This window comes from Gobius niger, assembly GCF_951799975.1.
Source record: "Gobius niger genome assembly, chromosome: 22".
NCBI classification, from domain to species: Eukaryota; Metazoa; Chordata; class Actinopteri; order Gobiiformes; family Gobiidae; genus Gobius; species Gobius niger.
In genome coordinates, this window is record NC_136873.1 from 20,737,437 (window position 1) to 20,758,911 (window position 21,475).

At 42.8% G+C, this 21,475-nt stretch overlaps 1 long non-coding RNA gene across 1 annotated transcript; it reads right to left on the reverse strand.

Moving 5' to 3' along the window:
• Positions 1-1,153: 1,153 nt before the first annotated feature.
• Positions 1,154-4,805, reverse strand: LOC306981329. The gene is made up of 4 exons (XR_013794095.1): positions 4,713-4,805; positions 2,784-2,851; positions 1,545-1,588; positions 1,154-1,316 (listed from the first exon to the last, which is right to left on the reverse strand). It is a non-coding gene; the product is annotated as an uncharacterized lncRNA (long non-coding RNA).
• Between the last annotated feature and the right edge of the window lie 16,670 nt (positions 4,806-21,475).

The following is a 21,475-nucleotide window of genomic DNA, read 5'->3' on the forward strand; positions in this document are numbered from 1 at the left end:
GATTTATAGCCCATTTTATTGCAAATATGGCGAGAAATGTGTAACTTTGATTCTATATATGCAATCGTTGCCTTTTCAAAAGTTTTACATTACGAGTTTGAACTAGCTTACGCGATGAACGCATTCACATTGTTTTATTGTTACAGTTTTTTTTGTACTTCGTGCGCGTTCTCGTCGATGACGTCACAGTTAGCCTGCGTATTTTTGTGTGAAATAAAATCGCATTTTACAACACTGCTGGTGATTTCTAAATGTATCTTATGTTCAAGCATTGACATTCAGCCTTGTATTGCTCAAGCTTTCTTTATTTCATAGTTGACCGTTTGGCTGTATTGGTTGTGGTTCCTTGACCTGATGGTGGATTCACTGTGTTCACGTTGCTCTAACATAGCATATTACAAACTACTACCAATCAAGTCAAAGAGAGTTCTATATATTCTTTTTAGAAATATACATATACATTTTTCTAAATATATTTCATATTCTTCAAGAAAGAACAAGCATACAATGCCTTTATAATGTATTGTATGTCTTCCTTGCCTATGGTAAGTTTTGTTAAATACACATATGCTATGAAATATTACGCTGATGTAAAAACTAGGCCAAAAAGCAAGCATTAAGTCTTAAAAAAAAGTCTGTCACTCATTTTGTGACATTCACTCACAGATTTGAATATTTCAAATATATATATATATTTGTAGCTCTCTGTGGATAACCTGGGGGTCTAGGCTGTCCTTCACTATGGATTTCAGCTGTAGCCAACAACATGAAGGTGTGGAAAGAGTCGTCACCTCCTTCATATGTTGTCACTTTATTCAAATTCATGCACCCTTTGATCTTCATCCTAACAAATACTCTTTTATAGCCATATGACCAAAGGTTTTCAGTTTCCCTGCACAGCCGGTGTTTGTAACTATCACAAAAATGTATTTACTTAATCAGAGCATTTACGCATCATAAGAAATGCAGTTTATATCAGTAGTTCTGTAACCAGCAATATAATCAAGGTATCACATTGTCTACACACATGTATGTATGTATATGTGTAAACATTGAATTCAAATAGAGAGAGCCACAAGAACAGAAAGAGTTATTTATTAAAACAAAATATAAAAATCACTTTACAAGAAACTGAACTTTATTGTGTCGCGGGGATACTGACAAAGCTGACATGAACAAATAACAATATAAAAGTATAGAACAATAACACTGTTGTGGCCTCGTGTGATGTGGGTCTGTAGCAATAATTTGATATTTTGTGAAGCCCTCGACATCTTCTTTAGGGTGTGATCCATTGCAACGGCCACTTTTTTCCACTATGAGAAAAGGAGAACATTATTTAAAACAACAGATACCTGAGATGCCAAACACTTGTATTTAAATTTTTAATATAGGTATGAGGTGAAATATTTCTTATTTTTTTAAGAAATAGAGGGGGAGAAAATCAATAATTCAGTCAATAACTTAAAACACATATTTCAAGTATATTACAGAATCTTTTACCTTTGATGTAGAGGATTATGTAAAGCTCAAAACACACTTACCACATTTCGCAGGGTTCCCACTCTACCAACTCCATTTGTGTTGCCTAAAGGGGAAAAAAGAAGTATTAAAAGAAAAACCAAAAAAGCATCCGTCATCTGCTTTTACAGGTTACACCTTCAGTTGTTATTATTTTTCAACACAGTATACTAGAATGATTTAATCTGTTATGTCACATCACCAGTCTCAACTAAGTGGTCATGGGTGTCCAAATCTTTTTTCAGCATGGCCCACAAATGCAAGCGTATTATGGTATAGAGCAGTGGTCCCCAACCTTGTTCTTGCTAGGGACTGGTACAAGACCTTAGCTTTTTCCGTCGACCGGTCTACATGGGGGAGGGTGTGTCTGTGTGGTGTGAGTCCTGAAGAACTAATAATTAGACTATGGGTCACGTTTTTACACGCAGCCATTTGATCACAGCACGCTACAGTGGAACCATGACACATTCTCTCTTTTCTCAGGACTGTTCAATTCACAGTGGGATAAAAACAACTCTTTGCCATGTCAGAGCGTGGATGTAGATGCAAGTAAAAATTGTGAGGCTGCAGTTTTGGAGAAATTTCCATGAGCTGAACACACATTCAGCTGCACTGATTCTGTCTATAAAAAACAGATGTAATCGACTCCAGATGATTTCTATGGTGACTTTCTATTAGGAGTTTTATCATATATTTATGGACATGCTTATTGGCATGTCAAGAGGGCCGGGCGAAAGATAAATCAAGAGCCCGGTACCAGTCCCTGGGTGGGTGCTCAGTCCAGAGAAACATTCTTTTGGGTTCATTTAGCTCCAGACTTAATACAGTAAGTGGAACAGTTGTTAGATTATCTTTCTCTCACGACACAGACCGTGTTTAACTACAGTGGGATAAAAAATGTTTTCGAGTTTGTCAAGTAAGAGCTGAAAAGCCTAAATGCTAAGTGCAAACAGTGAAAGCAGCAAACCACGCCTCAGTAGACCTTTTTTATAGAAGCTAGCTAGAAGGTTCCAGGTTCGATTCCCGCCAGGAACGCCGCCTTTCTGTGTGGAGTTTGCATGTTCTCCCCGTGTCTGTGTAGGCTTCTCCTACCACTAAAAACATGTACAATAGGTCAGGATGAATGAGAATGTGTTTGAGAGTGAGCATGGGGGACGACAGATGGAAATTAGCCAAAGGCTACAATCTGCTGTGGCTTGTTCATTAATAAGCACTGTCCCTACCAAATAAAGCCACAATAAAAAGGTTATTCATTTTCATACCTTCACTTTTTTCCGCTTCACAACCCTCTTGACAGGATAGTACTCTCCGTTGTAATTGTGCTTGCATTCTGAAAAGGAAAAGAGAATATATGGATATTGCACCAACTATAATTGCTGTAACACAGTGGTGGTATGTAGTGCAGCCCTATCAGTTTCCAATATTGGTTATGTTATTTCTGTGATTGTACAATAGTGCTGGTCAAGCTGTTTCAGACCAATGGCCACTTTCTCATTGACCAACTAATGTAAAAACTCTACCTGACACACTGCACGACACTGCACGACCACAAATATAAAGGACATTCATTTATGTTTAGTTATGGTCATGGTTAGAGACCAAAATACAGCGAGTTTTGTAAATAATTATTTTCTAAAGTAAGTTTTGACCTCCCTTCCTGGAACCGCCATCTTAACGTGGTGGAGGGGTTTGAGCGCCTGAATGATCCTGGGAGCTCTGTTGTCGGGGGCTCTGTGCCCCTGTAGGGTTTCCCAGGGGAAACAGGTCCTAAGTGACGGGTCAGACACAGAGCGGTTGAGAAGCTCCTTATGAGAGACCAACAGGCCCGGATAGAACCATGAGGCCGTCCTACTGTGGACCCCCCACCTGCAGGAGGAGCCATAGGGGCTGGTGCAATGTGATTTGGGAGCTCCAACAGCGGCCCCCACGACCCGGAAACAGCCAAGTGGAAGAAAATGGATGGATGGACGTTTTGAAAACTAAATACTAAATACATAATGAGTGCAAGTCATTTTTGGTTGTTCTTTAAGGTAAATATAAATTCGCTCAGACTACGCTCAGACTGCTGACCCTGGTGAGAACAGAATGATGACTCTATTTTTTTTTACACATAGGGATATCTGTCTGGGCTCACACCCTCGTTGGTGGCAATAGAAAACTCAAACAAGCCCGTTCAATCAGATCAAGGCCGTGGGAACCCAGGGTGATGAGGGCGCTACAGCACCCCCTGGTGGATCGTCTATGCATTACAGGCATTGTTAAATAAATAGGAAATAAGCAAAGAAATAGCGTTTTGGGGGGCAATCTTGTCTCTCAGCACCCTCTAGCCAAGATATCTTTCCACGGCCCTGAATCAGATTTGTTTCTTTGCAGTTACGTGTTTTCGTGACAGTGTCTCTCACGGGATGGGGAAGTTCCCTCAGAGCTTTTTCATTTTTACAATTGGTGGTAAATTCCCAAAAATACAGTAGGACAGTAGGTGAGTTTTGTGATTCATAATCCTGAGTGAATATTAATGCAAAACCGCTAGTATAACGCACAATTAATGGCAGACTCCCGCCCTCGACGAATTGGTTTACACTTCCACTTCCTGTACCGCTGTGGAAATGGAGTTGATGCCACGGTCACCACACTCAATCACTGGAACAGTGCTTCACCCTTCAAATTGGACGGTTCTGAGCAGCAGAGTCATATAAAGTTAACCTTCCTGGTTGTGCCAATATGATTCACAATTTGCCACATAATTTGTCAATACTACAGGCATTTTGCAGCGTTTGTGGGCCCTACAGATGCTTCACCTGAAAATCAAGTGTTGCATCAAGTGGATATTTAGGAAACACAGGAATAATATGTAATTTTTGACCCCCCTGAAGAAGGCCTTTGAGGCTGAAACGCGTTGGGTCCTCTTTTTGTCCATTTAGACATGCCATAAAAATAAAGGAATTTTAATTTCACCAGAGAGTGCCTTGTTTTTTCTGTGTTTTGAACTACTTTCCCTGCTCCAAAGAGCACCTCTAGTTTTAATCACACTCTGTGGATGTCCAGGAAGCACTTCTCCCTTTCTCTTTTTCATATGTAATTTTGTTTTGAAATTTTCTTGTGGACCACTATGCAGCACTGGTACAATGTACAATTGTACAATGATACATTCAATGTCCAGGCTACTACAGCAGTATTTGATCTTTAAATACCTGATTCAGTTACCACCATCGTGCTGGAAGATGGAGCAGTGCAGGCAGCTTTCAAATTTTTCCTTTTTTCCCTCTTCTTGGTTGCACAAACTGTTGGATAAAAATATAGAGTCAATTGATGACATATATTGACCATTGATTGTAATGTTGTGTCATGACCCCTACACAGAGTGCACCAAATTTGCTTGTAGTTACTGATGTGGTGCCAGTACCATTTTACTGCAACATTTGGTCTCAGTATAATACAGCACATGGGTGTTACTTGCCCAAAAAGACAAGCACTTTTATAATTTTATAATTCAATGCGGGCTTTATCCAAAATCCAAAAATGTTTTAAATCGAAGAATTTAAGCAACAGATTGATGTTGCTCTATAACATCAATCTGGCTTTGGTTCTTGGTTACCTCTAAATGTGGCACATTTGTGCTCCACTGCCCCATGAAGTGGACTAAAAATAAACACATTAAACAAGATTAAATAATACAACTGAAAATAAAATATAATAAATGATTAAATTCTGATGGCCTGCTTGCTAACAGTGACATAAAAAAATAGTGTCCAGACTGTAGTTTCAAAAGCAGTGCTTAATTTGACCCAATTCAATTTTTTTCAGGGTAAAGGATCCGGCAAAAAATGTATCTGATATAATGGTGTCTAATGAGAGTGTTCCGGCAAATGCTTTGGCTTGTTCTCCCAATCTATCACATCAGACCAAAAGTGTTCCTGAAAATACTAATTTACAAATTAAGCACTGTTCAAAAGCAAACCTTCTCTAACTTCTCTACTCTGCTGCATATCTTTTTTATTGTAATGTAATTTAGACAGCAGAAAGACTGAATTATTTAGCTGTCACCCACCAGAAAATAGTGAAGCGTGCTTAGAAGTCATCCTTGTGACTGTTTGGAATGTACATGCGTGTTTGACCGTGAATATTAGCATAACTAAAGAATGGGATACAGAATCTTCATATATGTATTAATGTAAACATTTCAAATGTACTGTCTACAATGTTTAATGTATTGCATATCATGAGAAATCCCAGTGATCATACAACTAGGTACATTAAAACTGTGCTAGAAATTCATGCAATACCTGAATCTTTGACAATCACAGGTGGAGGACCAGAGGAGGCAGCCCTGGCAGGAGAACTGAGTGGAGGACCAGAGGAGGCAGCCCTGGCAGGAGAACTGAGTGGAGGACCAGAGGAGGCAGCCCTGGCAGGAGAACTGAGTGGAGGACCAGAGGAGGCAGCCCTGGCAGGAGAACTGAGTGGAGGACCAGAGGAGGCAGCCCTGGCAGGAGAACTGAGTGGAGGACCAGAGGAGGCAGCCCTGGCAGGAGAACTGAGTGGAGGACCAGAGGAGGCAGCCCTGGCAGGAGAACTGAGTGGAGGACCAGAGGAGGCAGCCCTGGCAGGAGAACTGAGTGGAGGACCAGAGGAGGCAGCACTGGCAGGAGAACTGAGTGGAGGACCAGAGGAGGCAGCACTGGCAGGAGAACTGAGTGGAGGACCAGAGGAGGCAGCCCTGGCAGGAGAACTGAGTGGAGGACCAGAGGAGGCAGCCCTGGCAGGAGAACTGAGTGGAGGACCAGAGGAGGCAGCCCTGGCAGGAGAACTGAGTGGAGGACCAGAGGAGGCAGCCCTGGCAGGAGAACTGAGTGGAGGACCAGAGGAGGCAGCCCTGGCAGGAGAACTGAGTGGAGGACCAGAGGAGGCAGCCCTGGCAGGAGAACTGAGTGGAGGACCAGAGGAGGCAGCCCTGGCAGGAGAACTGAGTGGAGGACCAGTTGAGGGAGCACTGGTAGGTGACTGAGCTTCACAAGTGCCCCAATCTTAAATAATAATTAAAAAAAATATATATAAAATGTGTCTTGCGTAGCAATACATTGTAGGTAGTAACAAATGTACTTACTATCTACCACAACTTTAAACAGGGCTTTCATCCTGTCAAGGCACTTGTCCGCCTGGTCAGACAATTCCCACTGTGGGTGGATAACGGAAGCCTTCCACCCAGATTGCTTCCGGGTGGGCTTTGCCAGCAAAATTAGACCTCTGTACCCCAGGGCATTCAACTTTTCAACCTGAAAGTAAAACAAAAAAATAAAAAAGATCCCTTTTAGTTTCAAAAAGATTAATATTAAGTAATTCGATTTTTTTTTAACACTTACCCATAAGGATGCTTCATCAAGTACATGTGTTGCTGTTACGTTTTTTTTCCTTTGGCTAACCCAATGTTCTTTTTTCATTAGAAATTTGTCGATTTTTTTTTTCTGTCTGACGTTTCTGGGTTGACATGTCTGGCACACTGGACATGTTTTTGTTGCCACGTGTAAGGCTGCTTTGCAGTGCACACTTGCAGTTTTTGTTGAGCCTCGTTTCATATTCACGCTGTAAAAAGTACAACATATTTCAAAGTGGCACTGTGCATATTATAGGCTAAATTAAATTAGTTACTTCTGGCGATACACGTGAATTGAAATACTCACAGGTCCAGACGCTACTTTCTCTTTCTCTTTGCTGCACCTCTCGTTCCTCCCAACAAAGTTTAGAGCCTCTGTGGACAACCCCGTCGATGTCACGACCGTCACTGTGAACGCTAAAAGCCTCTATTTTGTTCTGCGGCTGCGCGTGAATTTTATTCGCCTAATATAATGGATCCATGGGCCGCGCATCATAGCATCTCGGTGTAACGTGCCCAATCCCCAGACCTTGTTCAGATTCGAATTTGTTCATATAAAGACAAATATACATAAATAATCTATTTTACATACAAACCTTCAGATCATCGCGCACTACATCACCGCTCGCGAAGGCGCGCAAAAAACGGATCTTTGCAGCTGCTCATATTGCTACACGGACCTTTTGGGTGTGACACACAACAAAGATGCGTGTGGACAACAAACAAGAAACACCTAATGAAGATCGAGCCTTTTTCAACTTAAAATCTAGAGGATTTATGGGTATGCAACCGTTTCATTATCTGTGTAGTTCAGTGCGCAGTGTGTTGACGTGCTAATGTTGAGTGTCCATGGTCGAGTGTGGGCTGTGTCACAATATCAGAGGAACTATACCAAAAGAAACTCAAGAGCAGAAAAAAAAGAGTCTTCTTTATGCTTAGAATGGCCTAGCAATTCAAGGCGCAAGAATGAAAGTTAACTTCCTGAATGCAGTCTGGCCTACAAGCGGGGTAAAGGTACAAATCCCGATCTGAATGTTTCACTTTTGGTTTCTGAAATGCACAACTCTTGGCATGTTCACAATCACCATTTCACTAGCATAGACTCAATGAACAAGTCCATTGAGTCTCTTTCCTTCTGCATCCCAGTTGCGTACAGTAGATGCATCCGAGCGCTTCCCCTTCAGTTGAGCTCAGGCGTAGACGTACTAGATGAAGTGTGGCACTCATTGAAATACTTTTCAATTAATAATTCAACTCAAGAGTGTTGTTGGGGGACATAACACAAGTCTAGCTCTGTTGTAACATTTTTCACAATGTTTCAATATCATGCAGAAAATCAATGTGAGCTAAGTTGCCATATTTGGTTCCTTGCCCTTCAGTGGTAAAACAAAATGACTGTAAACAAAGTTACCGTATTTACTTGATGGAAATGTACCATGCATTTAGCCAGACTTCGTTTTTTGTCAGACTTCAGAGAAAACAGTAAGTTGAGAGCGCGATAGGTCTGTGTTCATTGGTCAAATGCCACGGAGGTGGGATCTGTGCTGTCGGGTGATCTGCTCTGATTGGCTGAGTGAGGACTGCGCGCTTCTTTACATTACTGATGTACAGCAGAGGCCATGTGTAAAGTGTGCAGAGATGACCAAAAGTAGTCACTTACCCTATAAAGGGTTAATGACGCTTGCCAGGCTAGCTCAGTCGGTAGAGCATGAGACTCTTAATCTCAGGGTCGTGGGTTCGAGCCCCACGTTTGGCGCTTGTAGTTTTGGAAGGTGTGGAGTTCATATCCCAACAAGTCGTAATAAATGTAAAACATTGCACGATCTTTCAATCAAACTGTTTGTTCAAAGGATGCCTCCATTTGGCTTTTGAGTGCTACAGACTTGTCCTCTGTTTGAAAACTGTACCTTAAATTGACTATGCAGAAACCATATTTTCTAGTCAAAAGGATGTTTGTAACGGCCTTCTGAGATACACAGCTGCTGCTTGTGCTGTTAATTGGCTTCAATCCTAGTACTTCACAAAATATGCAAATTCCAATGCCAAGAGCAGTGTAAGCTGTCAGGATGGCCGAGCGGTCTAAGGCGCCAGACTCAAGGTGAAGGCTTTCCCAAGCAAGGGGACTTCTGGTCTCCGAATGGAGGCGTGGGTTCAAATCCCACTCCTGACACAGAGATCTTGTTGCTCACAGTAGAGCATTATGCCAGAGCCTTTCATGTGCGTTGGCTATTGGATCAGCGTTACTCGGAAGGACATGTATTTCATGAGGCGTTAAGCTTGCTTGGAATCTCCTCATCGGTTTTTGGTGACAAGTAATCACATAGACAGACGCCCAAATCTTTGAATGTTCTGATGATCCTTGTCCAGTTTGCTAGGAATCTCCCTGCTAGTTTTCTATTACATTGGATTGCCTGTGATGATCAAAGAGACAGAGCAAGCTTGGGGCACATCAAAGTCTTAGCAGAATATCCTTTCCCTCACTGCATCAAGGCCTTTCAGATTACCAGCGCCAAGTCGCAGCCAAATGCCTACGAAAATGTTTCTGCCCAGTTTCGAACTGGGGACCTTTCGCGTGTGAGGCGAACGTGATAACCACTACACTACAGAAACTGTGGATGACAGTTATGTGATAAATTCAGCATAATGCTCACTTTGCATCATCACTATTTGAAAGAGCAGATGCATATGTCACTTTAAATGCTGGTTAAGTACTGCCAATCTCCCCGTCGGGGAATCGAACCCCGGTCTTCCGCGTATACTAACGAGGATCGATAACCAGGATATTTGCTGTTTAAAAAAAAGAAAAATCCTCAGTGTTTACAATAGGATGAAGAATTTACCGATGTCCGTCTTTCGGGTCTTTGACTCTCCAGGAGCCAAAAGCCTTTCGTCCAATCACACTTTGTTGCTTCCATATTGAAGATTCAGACAGCCAATCGTTCAGAACGCACATTTGCAACAGTATCTTTATGTGCTGCACATTGGAGATGAAGCTGCATGTTTCTGCCCGGTTTCGAACCGGGGACCTTTCGCGTGTTAGGCGAATGTGATTACCACTACACTACAGAAACCGTGAATTCTTATCAGAGGAACTATACCAAAAGAAACTCAAGAGCAGAAAAAAAAGAGTCTTCTTTATGCTTAGAATGGCCTAGCAATTCAAGGCGCAAGAATGAAAGTTAACTTCCTGAATGCAGTCTGGCCTACAAGCGGGGTAAAGGTACAAATCCCGATCTGAATGTTTCACTTTTGGTTTCTGAAATGCACAACTCTTGGCATGTTCACAATCACCATTTCACTAGCATAGACTCAATGAACAAGTCCATTGAGTCTCTTTCCTTCTGCATCCCAGTTGCGTACAGTAGATGCATCCGAGCGCTTCCCCTTCAGTTGAGCTCAGGCGTAGACGTACTAGATGAAGTGTGGCACTCATTGAAATACTTTTCAATTAATAATTCAACTCAAGAGTGTTGTTGGGGGACATAACACAAGTCTAGCTCTGTTGTAACATTTTTCACAATGTTTCAATATCACGCAGAAAATCAATGTGAGCTAAGTTGCCATATTTGGTTCCTTGCCCTTCAGTGGTAAAACAAAATGACTGTAAACAAAGTTACCGTATTTTTTTGATTGAAATGTACCATGCATTTAGCCAGACTTCGTTTTTTGTCAGACTTCAGAAAAAACAGTAAGTTGAGAGCGCGATAAGTCTGTGTTCATTGGTCAAATGCCACGGAGGTGGGATCTGTGCTGTCGGGTGATCTCCTCTGATTGGCTGAGTGAGGACCGCACGCTTCTTTACATTACTGATGTGCAGCAGAGGCCATATGTAAAGTGTGCAGAGATGACCCAAAGTAGTCACTTACCCTATAAAGGGTTAATGACGCTTGCCCGGCTAGCTCAGTCGGTAGAGCATGAGACTCTTAATCTCAGGGTCGTGGGTTCGAGCCCCACGTTGGGTGCTTGTAGTTTTGGAAGGTGTGGAGTTCATATCCCAACAAGTCGTAATAAATGTAAAACATTGCACGATCTTTCAACCAAACTGTTTGTTCAAAGGATGCCTCCATTTGGCTTTTGAGTGCTACAGACTTGTCCTCGGTTTGAAAACTGTACCTTAAATTGACTATGCAGAAACCATATTTTCTAGTCAAAAGGATGTTTGTAACGGCCTTCTGAGATGCACAGCCGCTGCTTGTGCTGTTAATTGGCTTCAATCCTAGTACTTCACAAAATATGCAAATTCCAATGCCAAAGGCAGTGTAAGCTGTCAGGATGGCCGAGCGGTCTAAGGTGCCAGACTCAAGGTGAAGGCTTTCCCAAGCAAGGGGACTTCTGGTCTCCCAATGGAGGCGTGGGTTCAAATCCCACTCCTGACACAGAGATCTTGCGGCTCACAGTAGAGCATTATGCCAGAGCCTTTCATGTGCGTTGGCTATTGGATCAGCGTTACTCGGAAGGACATGTATTTCATGAGGCGTTAAGCTTGCTTTGAATCTCCTCATCGGTTTTTGGTGACAAGTAATCCCATAGACAGACGCCCAAATCTTTGAATGTTCTGATGATCCTTGTCCAGTTTGCTAAGAATCTCCCTGCTAGTTTTCTATTGCATTGGATTGCCTGTGATGATCAAAGAGACAGAGCAAGCTTGGGGCCCATCAAAGTCTTTGCAGAATATCCTTTCCCTCACTGCATCAAGGCCTTTCAGATTACCAGCGCCAAGTCGCAGCCAAATGCCTACGAAAATGTTTCTGCCCAGTTTGGAACTGGGGACCTTTCGCGTGTGAGGCGAACGTGATAACCACTACACTACAGAAACTGTGGATGACAGTTATGTGATAAATTCAGCATAATGCTCACTTTGCATCATCACTATTTGAAAGATCAGATGCATATGTCACTTTAAATGCTGGTTAAGTACTGCCAATCTCCCCGTCGGGGAATCGAACCCCGGTCTTCCGCGTGACAGGCGGAGATACTGACCACTATACTAACGAGGATCGATAACCAGAATATTTGCTGTTTAAAAAAAAAGAAAATCCTCAGTGTTTACAATAGGATGAAGAATTTACCGATGTCCGTCTTTCGGGTCTTTGACTCTCCAGGAGACAAAAGCCTTTCGTCCAATCACACTTTGTTGCTTCCATATTGAAGATTCAGACAGCCAATCGTTGGGAACCCACATTTGCAACAGTATCTTTATGTGCTGCACATTGGAGATGAAGCTGCATGTTTCTGCCCGGTTTCGAACCGGGGACCTTTCGCGTGTTAGGCGAATGTGATTACCACTACACTACAGAAACCGTGAATTCTTATCAGAGGAACTATACCAAAAGAAACTCAAGAGCAGAAAAAAAAGAGTCTTCTTTATGCTTAGAATGGCCTAGCAATTCAAGGCGCAAGAATGAAAGTTAACTTCCTGAATGCAGTCTGGCCTACAAGCGGGGTAAAGGTACAAATCCCGATCTGAATGTTTCACTTTTGGTTTCTGAAATGCACAACTCTTGGCATGTTCACAATCACCATTTCACTAGCATAGACTCAATGAACAAGTCCATTGAGTCTCTTTCCTTCTGCATCCCAGTTGCGTACAGTAGATGCATCCGAGCGCTTCCCCTTCAGTTGAGCTCAGGCGTAGACGTACTAGATGAAGTGTGGCACTCATTGAAATACTTTTCAATTAATAATTCAACTCAAGAGTGTTGTTGGGGGACATAACACAAGTCTAGCTCTGTTGTAACATTTTTCACAATGTTTCAATATCACGCAGAAAATCAATGTGAGCTAAGTTGCCATATTTGGTTCCTTGCCCTTCAGTGGTAAAACAAAATGACTGTAAACAAAGTTACCGTATTTACTTGATCGAAATGTACCATGCATTTAGCCAGACTTCGTTTTTTGTCAGACTTCAGAGAAAACAGTAAGTTGAGAGCGCGATAGGTCTGTGTTCATTGGTCAAATGCCACGGAGGTGGGATCTGTGCTGTCGGGTGATCTCCTCTGATTGGCTGAGTGAGGACCGCGCGCTTCTTTACATTACTGATGTGCAGCAGAGGCCATATGTAAAGTGTGCAGAGATGACCAAAAGTAGTCACTTACCCTATAAAGGGTTAATGACGCTTGCCCGGCTAGCTCAGTCGGTAGAGCATGAGACTCTTAATCTCAGGGTCGTGGGTTCGAGCCCCACGTTGGGCGCTTGTAGTTTTGGAAGGTGTGGAGTTCATATCCCAACAAGTCGTAATAAATGTAAAACATTGCACGATCTTTCAACCAAACTGTTTGTTCAAAGGATGCCTCCATTTGGCTTTTGAGTGCTACAGACTTGTCCTCTGTTTGAAAACTGTACCTTAAATTGACTATGCAGAAACCATATTTTCTAGTCAAAAGGATGTTTGTAACGGCCTTCTGAGATGCACAGCTGCTGCTTGTGCTGTTAATTGGCTTCAATCCTAGTACTTCACAAAATATGCAAATTCCAATGCCAAGAGCAGTGTAAGCTGTCAGGATGGCCGAGCGGTCTAAGGTGCCAGACTCAAGGTGAAGGCTTTCCCAAGCAAGGGGACTTCTGGTCTCCGAATGGAGGCGTGGGTTCAAATCCTACTCCTGACACAGAGATCTTGTTGCTCACAGTAGAGCATTATGCCAGAGCCTTTCATGTGCGTTGGCTATTGGATCAGCGTTACTCGGAAGGACATGTATTTCATGAGGCGTTAAGCTTGCTTGGAATCTCCTCATCGGTTTTTGGTGACAAGTAATCACATAGACAGACGCCCAAATCTTTGAATGTTCTGATGATCCTTGTCCAGTTTGCTAGGAATCTCCCTACTAGTTTTCTATTGCATTGGATTGCCTGTGATGATCAAAGAGACAGAGCAAGCTTGGGGCACATCAAAGTCTTTGCAGAATATCCTTTCCCTCACTGCATCAAGGCCTTTCAGATTACCAGCGCCAAGTCGCAGCCAAATGCCTACGAAAATGTTTCTGCCCAGTTTCGAACTGGGGACCTTTCACGTGTGAGGCGAACGTGATAACCACTACACTACAGAAACTGTGGATGACCGTTATGTGATAAATTCACCATAATGCTCACTTTGCATCATCACTATTTGAAAGAGCAGATGCATATGTCACTTTAAATGCTGGTTAACCCTCGTGTGGCCTTCGCGGGTCTTTTTGACCCGCTGTCATGTTCTGGGCATTTGGATGCAAGGTGACACAAGGGGGCGCCCTTCCAACAAATGTGAGTTGACTTTCTTCAGAGTGAGACTTTCGGTCAGACACCATGAGTGACAGTAACATGACGCTAAATGCAGTGAGTTCTTTGTTTGCAGTAAAAAGTCAGAGGCCTCATGGCTCTTCAGTCACAGACTGAGAAGTGAAGAAGGAAGTCATGGAGCTTCTGCTTTAGACAGAACTTCAGACTTCTGCTGCATGTAGGGGTCATATTACATCATATCAAATGTTGTAATCTGTAAAGCACTTTGTGATACCTTTTGGTATGAAAAGTGCTTTATAAATAAAGTTTGATTGTTTGATCATATCCTGAAACTCAAATCTGTAGTAAAAACATTATATATGGAAAATAACTACAATTACAAAAATGCTGTATCTAATTTTAAATTTACTCTCATTCTAAAAACGAAAACCCAAACAAACCCAGGTCATTTGTTTCTGCTGTAGGTCATGTTTGACCCAGTTCCTCTGAGTCGTGGTGCAGCAGGACTGATGTGGACAGATGTTACAGAAGAAGCTCATGAGGTTCATTTCTTCAACAGTTACTATAGTAACTATTTTCTCCACAGTAAAAGTAGATCTACTACAGTCCTGTCCACATCTGTCATGGTCCACCATGACCCACCACGACTCAGAGGAACTGGGACAAACATGACTTTACAGCAGATACAAATGGTGAGTATTTTTTTTTTTTTTTTGAATGAGAGTAAATAAAACTTTTTTTGATTAGATACATGATTTTCAAATATTTTTCTTTTTGTAATTGTAATAATTATTTCCATATATTATGTTTTTACTACAGATTTGAGTTTCAGGATATGATCAATCAATCTTTATTTACAAAACACTTTGCATACCGAAAGGTATCACAAAGTGCTTTACAGATTACAACATTTGATATGATGTAATATGACCCCTACATGCAGCAGAAGTCTGAAGTTCTGTCTAAAGCAGAAGCTCCATGACTTCCTTCTTCACTTCTCAGTCTGTGATTGAAGAGCAATGAGGCCTCTGACTTTTTATTGGAAACAAAGAGCTCACTGTATTTAGCGTCATGTTACTGTCACTCATGGTGTTTGACCTAAAGTCTCACTCTGAAGAAAGTCAACTCACATTTACACTGAGAAGGTTGGAAGGGCGCCCCCTTGTGTCACCTTGCATCCAAATGCCCGGAACATACCAGCGGGTCTAAAAGACCCGCGAAGGCGACACGAGGGTTAAGTACTGCCAATCTCCCCGTCGGGGAATCGAACCCCGGTCTTCCGCGTGACAGGCGGAGATACTGACCACTATACTAACGAGGATCGATAACCAGAATATTTGCTGTTTCAAAAAAAAAAAAATCCTCAGTGTTTACAATAGGATGAAGAATTTACCGATGTCCGTCTTTCGGGTCTTTGACTCTCCAGGAGACAAAAGCCTTTCGTCCAATCACACTTTGTTGCTTCCATATTGAAGATTCAGACAGCCAATCGTTCAGAACCCACATTTGCAACAGTATCTTTATGTGCTGCACATTGGAGATGAAGCTGCATGTTTCTGCCCGGTTTCGAACCGGGGACCTTTCGCGTGTTAGGCGAATGTGATTACCACTACACTACAGAAACCGTGAATTCTTATCAGAGGAACTATACCAAAAGAAACTCAAGAGCAGAAAAAAAAAGAGTCTTCTTTATGCTTAGAATGGCCTAGCAATTCAAGGCGCAAGAATGAAAGTTAACTTCCTGAATGCAGTCTGGCCTACAAGCGGGGTAAAGGTACAAATCCCGATCTGAATGTTTCACTTTTGGTTTCTGAAATGCACAACTCTTGGCATGTTCACAATCACCATTTCACTAGCATAGACTCAATGAACAAGTCCATTGAGTCTCTTTCCTTCTGCATCCCAGTTGCGTACAGTAGATGCATCCGAGCGCTTCCCCTTCAGTTGAGCTCAGGCGTAGACGTACTAGATGAAGTGTGGCACTCATTGAAATACTTTTCAATTAATAATTCAACTCAAGAGTGTTGTTGGGGGACATAACACAAGTCTAGCTCTGTTGTAACATTTTTCACAATGTTTCAATATCACGCAGAAAATCAATGTGAGCTAAGTTGCCATATTTGGTTCCTTGCCCTTCAGTGGTAAAACAAAATGACTGTAAACAAAGTTACCGTATTTACTTGATTGAAATGTACCATGCATTTAGCCAGACTTCGTTTTTTGTCAGACTTCAGAGAAAACAGTAAGTTGAGAGCGCGATAGGTCTGTGTTCATTGGTCAAATGCCACGGAGGTGGGATCTGTGCTGTCGGGTGATCTCCTCTGATTGGCTGAGTGAGGACCGCGCGCTTCTTTACATTACTGATGTGCAGCAGAGGCCATGTGTAAAGTGTGCAGAGATGACCAAAAGTAGTCACTTACCCTATAAAGGGTTAATGACGCTTGCCCGGCTAGCTCAGTCGGTAGAGCATGAGACTCTTAATCTCAGGGTCGTGGGTTCGAGCCCCACGTTGGGTGCTTGTAGTTTTGGAAGGTGTGGAGTTCATATCCCAACAAGTCGTAATAAATGTAAAACATTGCACGATCTTTCAACCAAACTGTTTGTTCAAAGGATGCCTCCATTTGGCTTTTGAGTGCTACAGACTTGTCCTCTGTTTGAAAACTGTACCTTAAATTGACTATGCAGAAACCATATTTTCTAGTCAAAAGGATGTTTGTAACGGCCTTCTGAGATGCACAGCTGCTGCTTGTGCTGTTAATTGGCTTCAATCCTAGTACTTCACAAAATATGCAAATTCCAATGCCAAGAGCAGTGTAAGCTGTCAGGATGGCCGAGCGGTCTAAGGCTCCAGACTCAAGGTGAAGGCTTTCCCAAGCAAGGGGACTTCTGGTCTCCGAATGGAGGCGTGGGTTCAAATCCCACTCCTGACACAGAGATCTTGTTGCTCACAGTAGAGCATTATGCCAGAGCCTTTCATGTGCGTTGGCTATTGGATCAGCGTTACTCGGAAGGACATGTATTTCACGAGGCGTTAAGCTTGCTTGGAATCTCCTCATCGGTTTTTGGTGACAAGTAATCACATAGACAGACGCCCAAATCTTTGAATGTTCTGATGATCCTTGTCCAGTTTGCTAGGAATCTCCCTACTAGTTTTCTATTGCATTGGATTGCCTGTGATGATCAAAGAGACAGAGCAAGCTTGGGGCACATCAAAGTCTTTGCAGAATATCCTTTCCCTCACTGCATCAAGGCCTTTCAGATTACCAGCGCCAAGTCGCAGCCAAATGCCTACGAAAATGTTTCTGCCCAGTTTCGAACTGGGGACCTTTCGCGTGTGAGGCGAACGTGATAACCACTACACTACAGAAACTGTGGATGACAGTTATGTGATAAATTCACCATAATGCTCACTTTGCATCATCACTATTTGAAAGAGCAGATGCATATGTCACTTTAAATGCTGGTTAAGTACTGCCAATCTCCCCGTCGGGGAATCGAACCCCGGTCTTCCGCGTGACAGGCGGAGATACTGACCACTATACTAACGAGGATCGATAACCAGGATATTTGCTGTTTCAAAAAAAAAAAAAATCCTCAGTGTTTACAATAGGATGAAGAATTTACCGATGTCCGTCTTTCGGGTCTTTGACTCTCCAGGAGACAAAAGCCTTTCGTCCAATCACACTTTGTTGCTTCCATATTGAAGATTCAGACAGCCAATCGTTGGGAACCCACATTTGCAACAGTATCTTTATGTGCTGCACATTGGAGATGAAGCTGCATGTTTCTGCCCGGTTTCGAACCGGGGACCTTTCGCGTGTTAGGCGAATGTGATTACCACTACACTACAGAAACCGTGAATTCTTATCAGAGGAACTATACCAAAAGAAACTCAAGAGCAGAAAAAAAAGAGTCTTCTTTATGCTTAGAATGGCCTAGCAATTCAAGGCGCAAGAATGAAAGTTAACTTCCTGAATGCAGTCTGGCCTACAAGCGGGGTAAAGGTACAAATCCCGATCTGAATGTTTCACTTTTGGTTTCTGAAATGCACAACTCTTGGCATGTTCACAATCACCATTTCACTAGCATAGACTCAATGAACAAGTCCATTGAGTCTCTTTCCTTCTGCATCCCAGTTGCGTACAGTAGATGCATCCGAGCGCTTCCCCTTCAGTTGAGCTCAGGCGTAGACGTACTAGATGAAGTGTGGCACTCATTGAAATACTTTTCAATTAATAATTCAACTCAAGAGTGTTGTTGGGGGACATAACACAAGTCTAGCTCTGTTGTAACATTTTCCACAATGTTTCAATATCACGCAGAAAATCAATGTGAGCTAAGTTGCCATATTTGGTTCCTTGCCCTTCAGTGGTAAAACAAAATGACTGTAAACAAAGTTACCGTATTTACTTGATTGAAATGTACCATGAATTTAGCCAGACTTCGTTTTTTGTCAGACTTCAGAGAAAACAGTAAGTTGAGAGCGCGATAGGTCTGTGTTCATTGGTCAAATGCCACGGAGGTGGGATCTGTGCTGTCGGGTGATCTGCTCTGATTGGCTGAGTGAGGACCGCGCGCTTCTTTACATTACTGATGTGCAGCAGAGGCCATGTGTAAAGTGTGCAGAGATGACCAAAAGTAGTCACTTACCCTATAAAGGGTTAATGACGCTTGCCCGGCTAGCTCAGTCGGTAGAGCATGAGACTCTTAATCTCAGGGTCGTGGGTTCGAGCCCCACGTTGGGCGCTTGTAGTTTTGGAAGGTGTGGAGTTCATATCCCAACAAGTCGTAATAAATGTAAAACATTGCACGATCTTTCAACCAAACTGTTTGTTCAAAGGATGCCTCCATTTGGCTTTGGAGTGCTACAGACTTGTCCTCTGTTTGAAAACTGTACCTTAAATTGACTATGCAGAAACCATATTTTCTAGTCAAAAGGATGTTTGTAACGGCCTTCTGAGATGCACAGCTGCTGCTTGTGCTGTTAATTGGCTTCAATCCTAGTACTTCGCAAAATATGCAAATTCCAATGCCAAGAGCAGTGTAAGCTGTCAGGATGGCCGAGCGGTCTAAGGCGCCAGACTCAAGGTGAAGGCTTTCCCAAGCAAGGGGACTTCTGGTCTCCGAATGGAGGCGTGGGTTCAAATCCCACTCCTGACACAGAGATCTTGTTGCTCACAGTAGAGCATTATGCCAGAGCCTTTCATGTGCGTTGGCTATTGGATCAGCGTTACTCGGAAGGACATGTATTTCATGAGGCGTTAAGCTTGCTTTGAATCTCCTCATCGGTTTTTGGTGACAAGTAATCCCATAGACAGACGCCCAAATCTTTGAATGTTCTGATGATCCTTGTCCAGTTTGCTAAGAATCTCCCTGCTAGTTTTCTATTGCATTGGATTGCCTGTGATGATCAAAGAGACAGAGCAAGCTTGGGGCCCATCAAAGTCTTTGCAGAATATCCTTTCCCTCACTGCATCAAGGCCTTTCAGATTACCAGCGCCAAGTCAGAGCCAAATGCCTACGAAAATGTTTCTGCCCAGTTTCGAACTGGGGACCTTTCGCGTGTGAGGCGAACGTGATAACCACTACACTACAGAAACTGTGGATGACAGTCATGTGATAAATTCAGCATAATGCTCACTTTGCATCATCACGTTTTGAAAGAGCAGATGCATATGTCACTTTAAATGCTGGTTAAGTACTTCCAATCTCCCCGTCGGGGAATCGAACCCCGGTCTTCCGCGTGACAGGCGGAGATACTGACCACTATACTAACGAGGATCGATAACCAGGATATTTGCTGTTTCAAAAAAAAAAAAATCCTCAGTGTTTACAATAGGATGAAGAATTTACCGATGTCCGTCTTTCGGGTCTTTGACTCTCCAGGAGACAAAAGCCTTTCGTCCAATCACACTTTGTTGCTTCCATATTGAAGATTCAGACAGCCAATCGTTGGGAACCCACATTTGCAACAGTATCTTTATGTGCTGCACATTGGAGATGAAGCTGCATGTTTCTGCCCGGTTTCGAACCGGGGACCTTTCGCGTGTTAGGCGAATGTGATTACCACTACACTACAGAAACCGTGAATTCTTATCAGAGGAACTATACCAAAAGAAACTCAAGAGCAGAAAAAAAAGAGTCTTCTTTATGCTTAGAATGGCCTAGCAATTCAAGGCGCAAGAATGAAAGTTAACTTCCTGAATGCAGTCTGGCCTACAAGCGGGGTAAGGGTACAAATCCCGATCTGAATGTTTCACTTTTGGTTTCTGAAATGCACAACTCTTGGCATGTTCACAATCACCATTTCACTAGCATAGACTCAATGAACAAGTCCATTGAGTCTCTCTCCTTCTGCATCCCAGTTGCGTACAGTAGATGCATCCGAGCGCTTCCCCTTCAGTTGAGCTCAGGCGTAGACGTACTAGATGAAGTGTGGCACTCATTGAAATACTTTTCAATTAATAATTCAACTCAAGAGTGTTGTTGGGGGACATAACACAAGTCTAGCTCTGTTGTAACATTTTTCACAATGTTTCAATATCACGCAGAAAATCAATGTGAGCTAAGTTGCCATATTTGGTTCCTTGCCCTTCAGTGGTAAAACAAAATGACTGTAAACAAAGTTACCGTATTTTTTTGATTGAAATGTACCATGCATTTAGCCAGACTTCGTTTTTTGTCAGACTTCAGAAAAAACAGTAAGTTGAGAGCGCGATAGGTCTGTGTTCATTGGTCAAATGCCACGGAGGTGGGATCTGTGCTGTCGGGTGATCTGCTCTGATTGGCTGAGTGAGGACCGCGCGCTTCTTTACATTACTGATGTGCAGCAGAGGCCATATGTAAAGTGTGCAGAGATGACCAAAAGTAGTCACTTACTCTATAAAGGGTTAATGACGCTTGCCCGGCTAGCTCAGTCGGTAGAGCATGAGACTCTTAATCTCAGGGTTGTGGGTTCGAGCCCCACGTTGGGCGCTTGTAGTTTTGGAAGGTGTGGAGTTCATATCCCAACAAGTCGTAGTAAATGTAAAACATTGCACGATCTTTCAACCAAACTGTTTGTTCAAAGGATGCCTCCATTTGGCTTTGGAGTGCTACAGACTTGTCCTCTGTTTGAAAACTGTACCTTAAATTGACTATGCAGAAACCATATTTTCTAGTCAAAAGGATGTTTGTAACGGCCTTCTGAGATGCACAGCTGCTGCTTGTGCTGTTAATTGGCTTCAATCCTAGTACTTCGCAAAATATGCAAATTCCAATGCCAAGAGCAGTGTAAGCTGTCAGGATGGCCGAGCGGTCAAAGGCGCCAGACTCAAGGTGAAGGCTTTCCCAAGCAAGGGGACTTCTGGTCTCCGAATGGAGGCGTGGGTT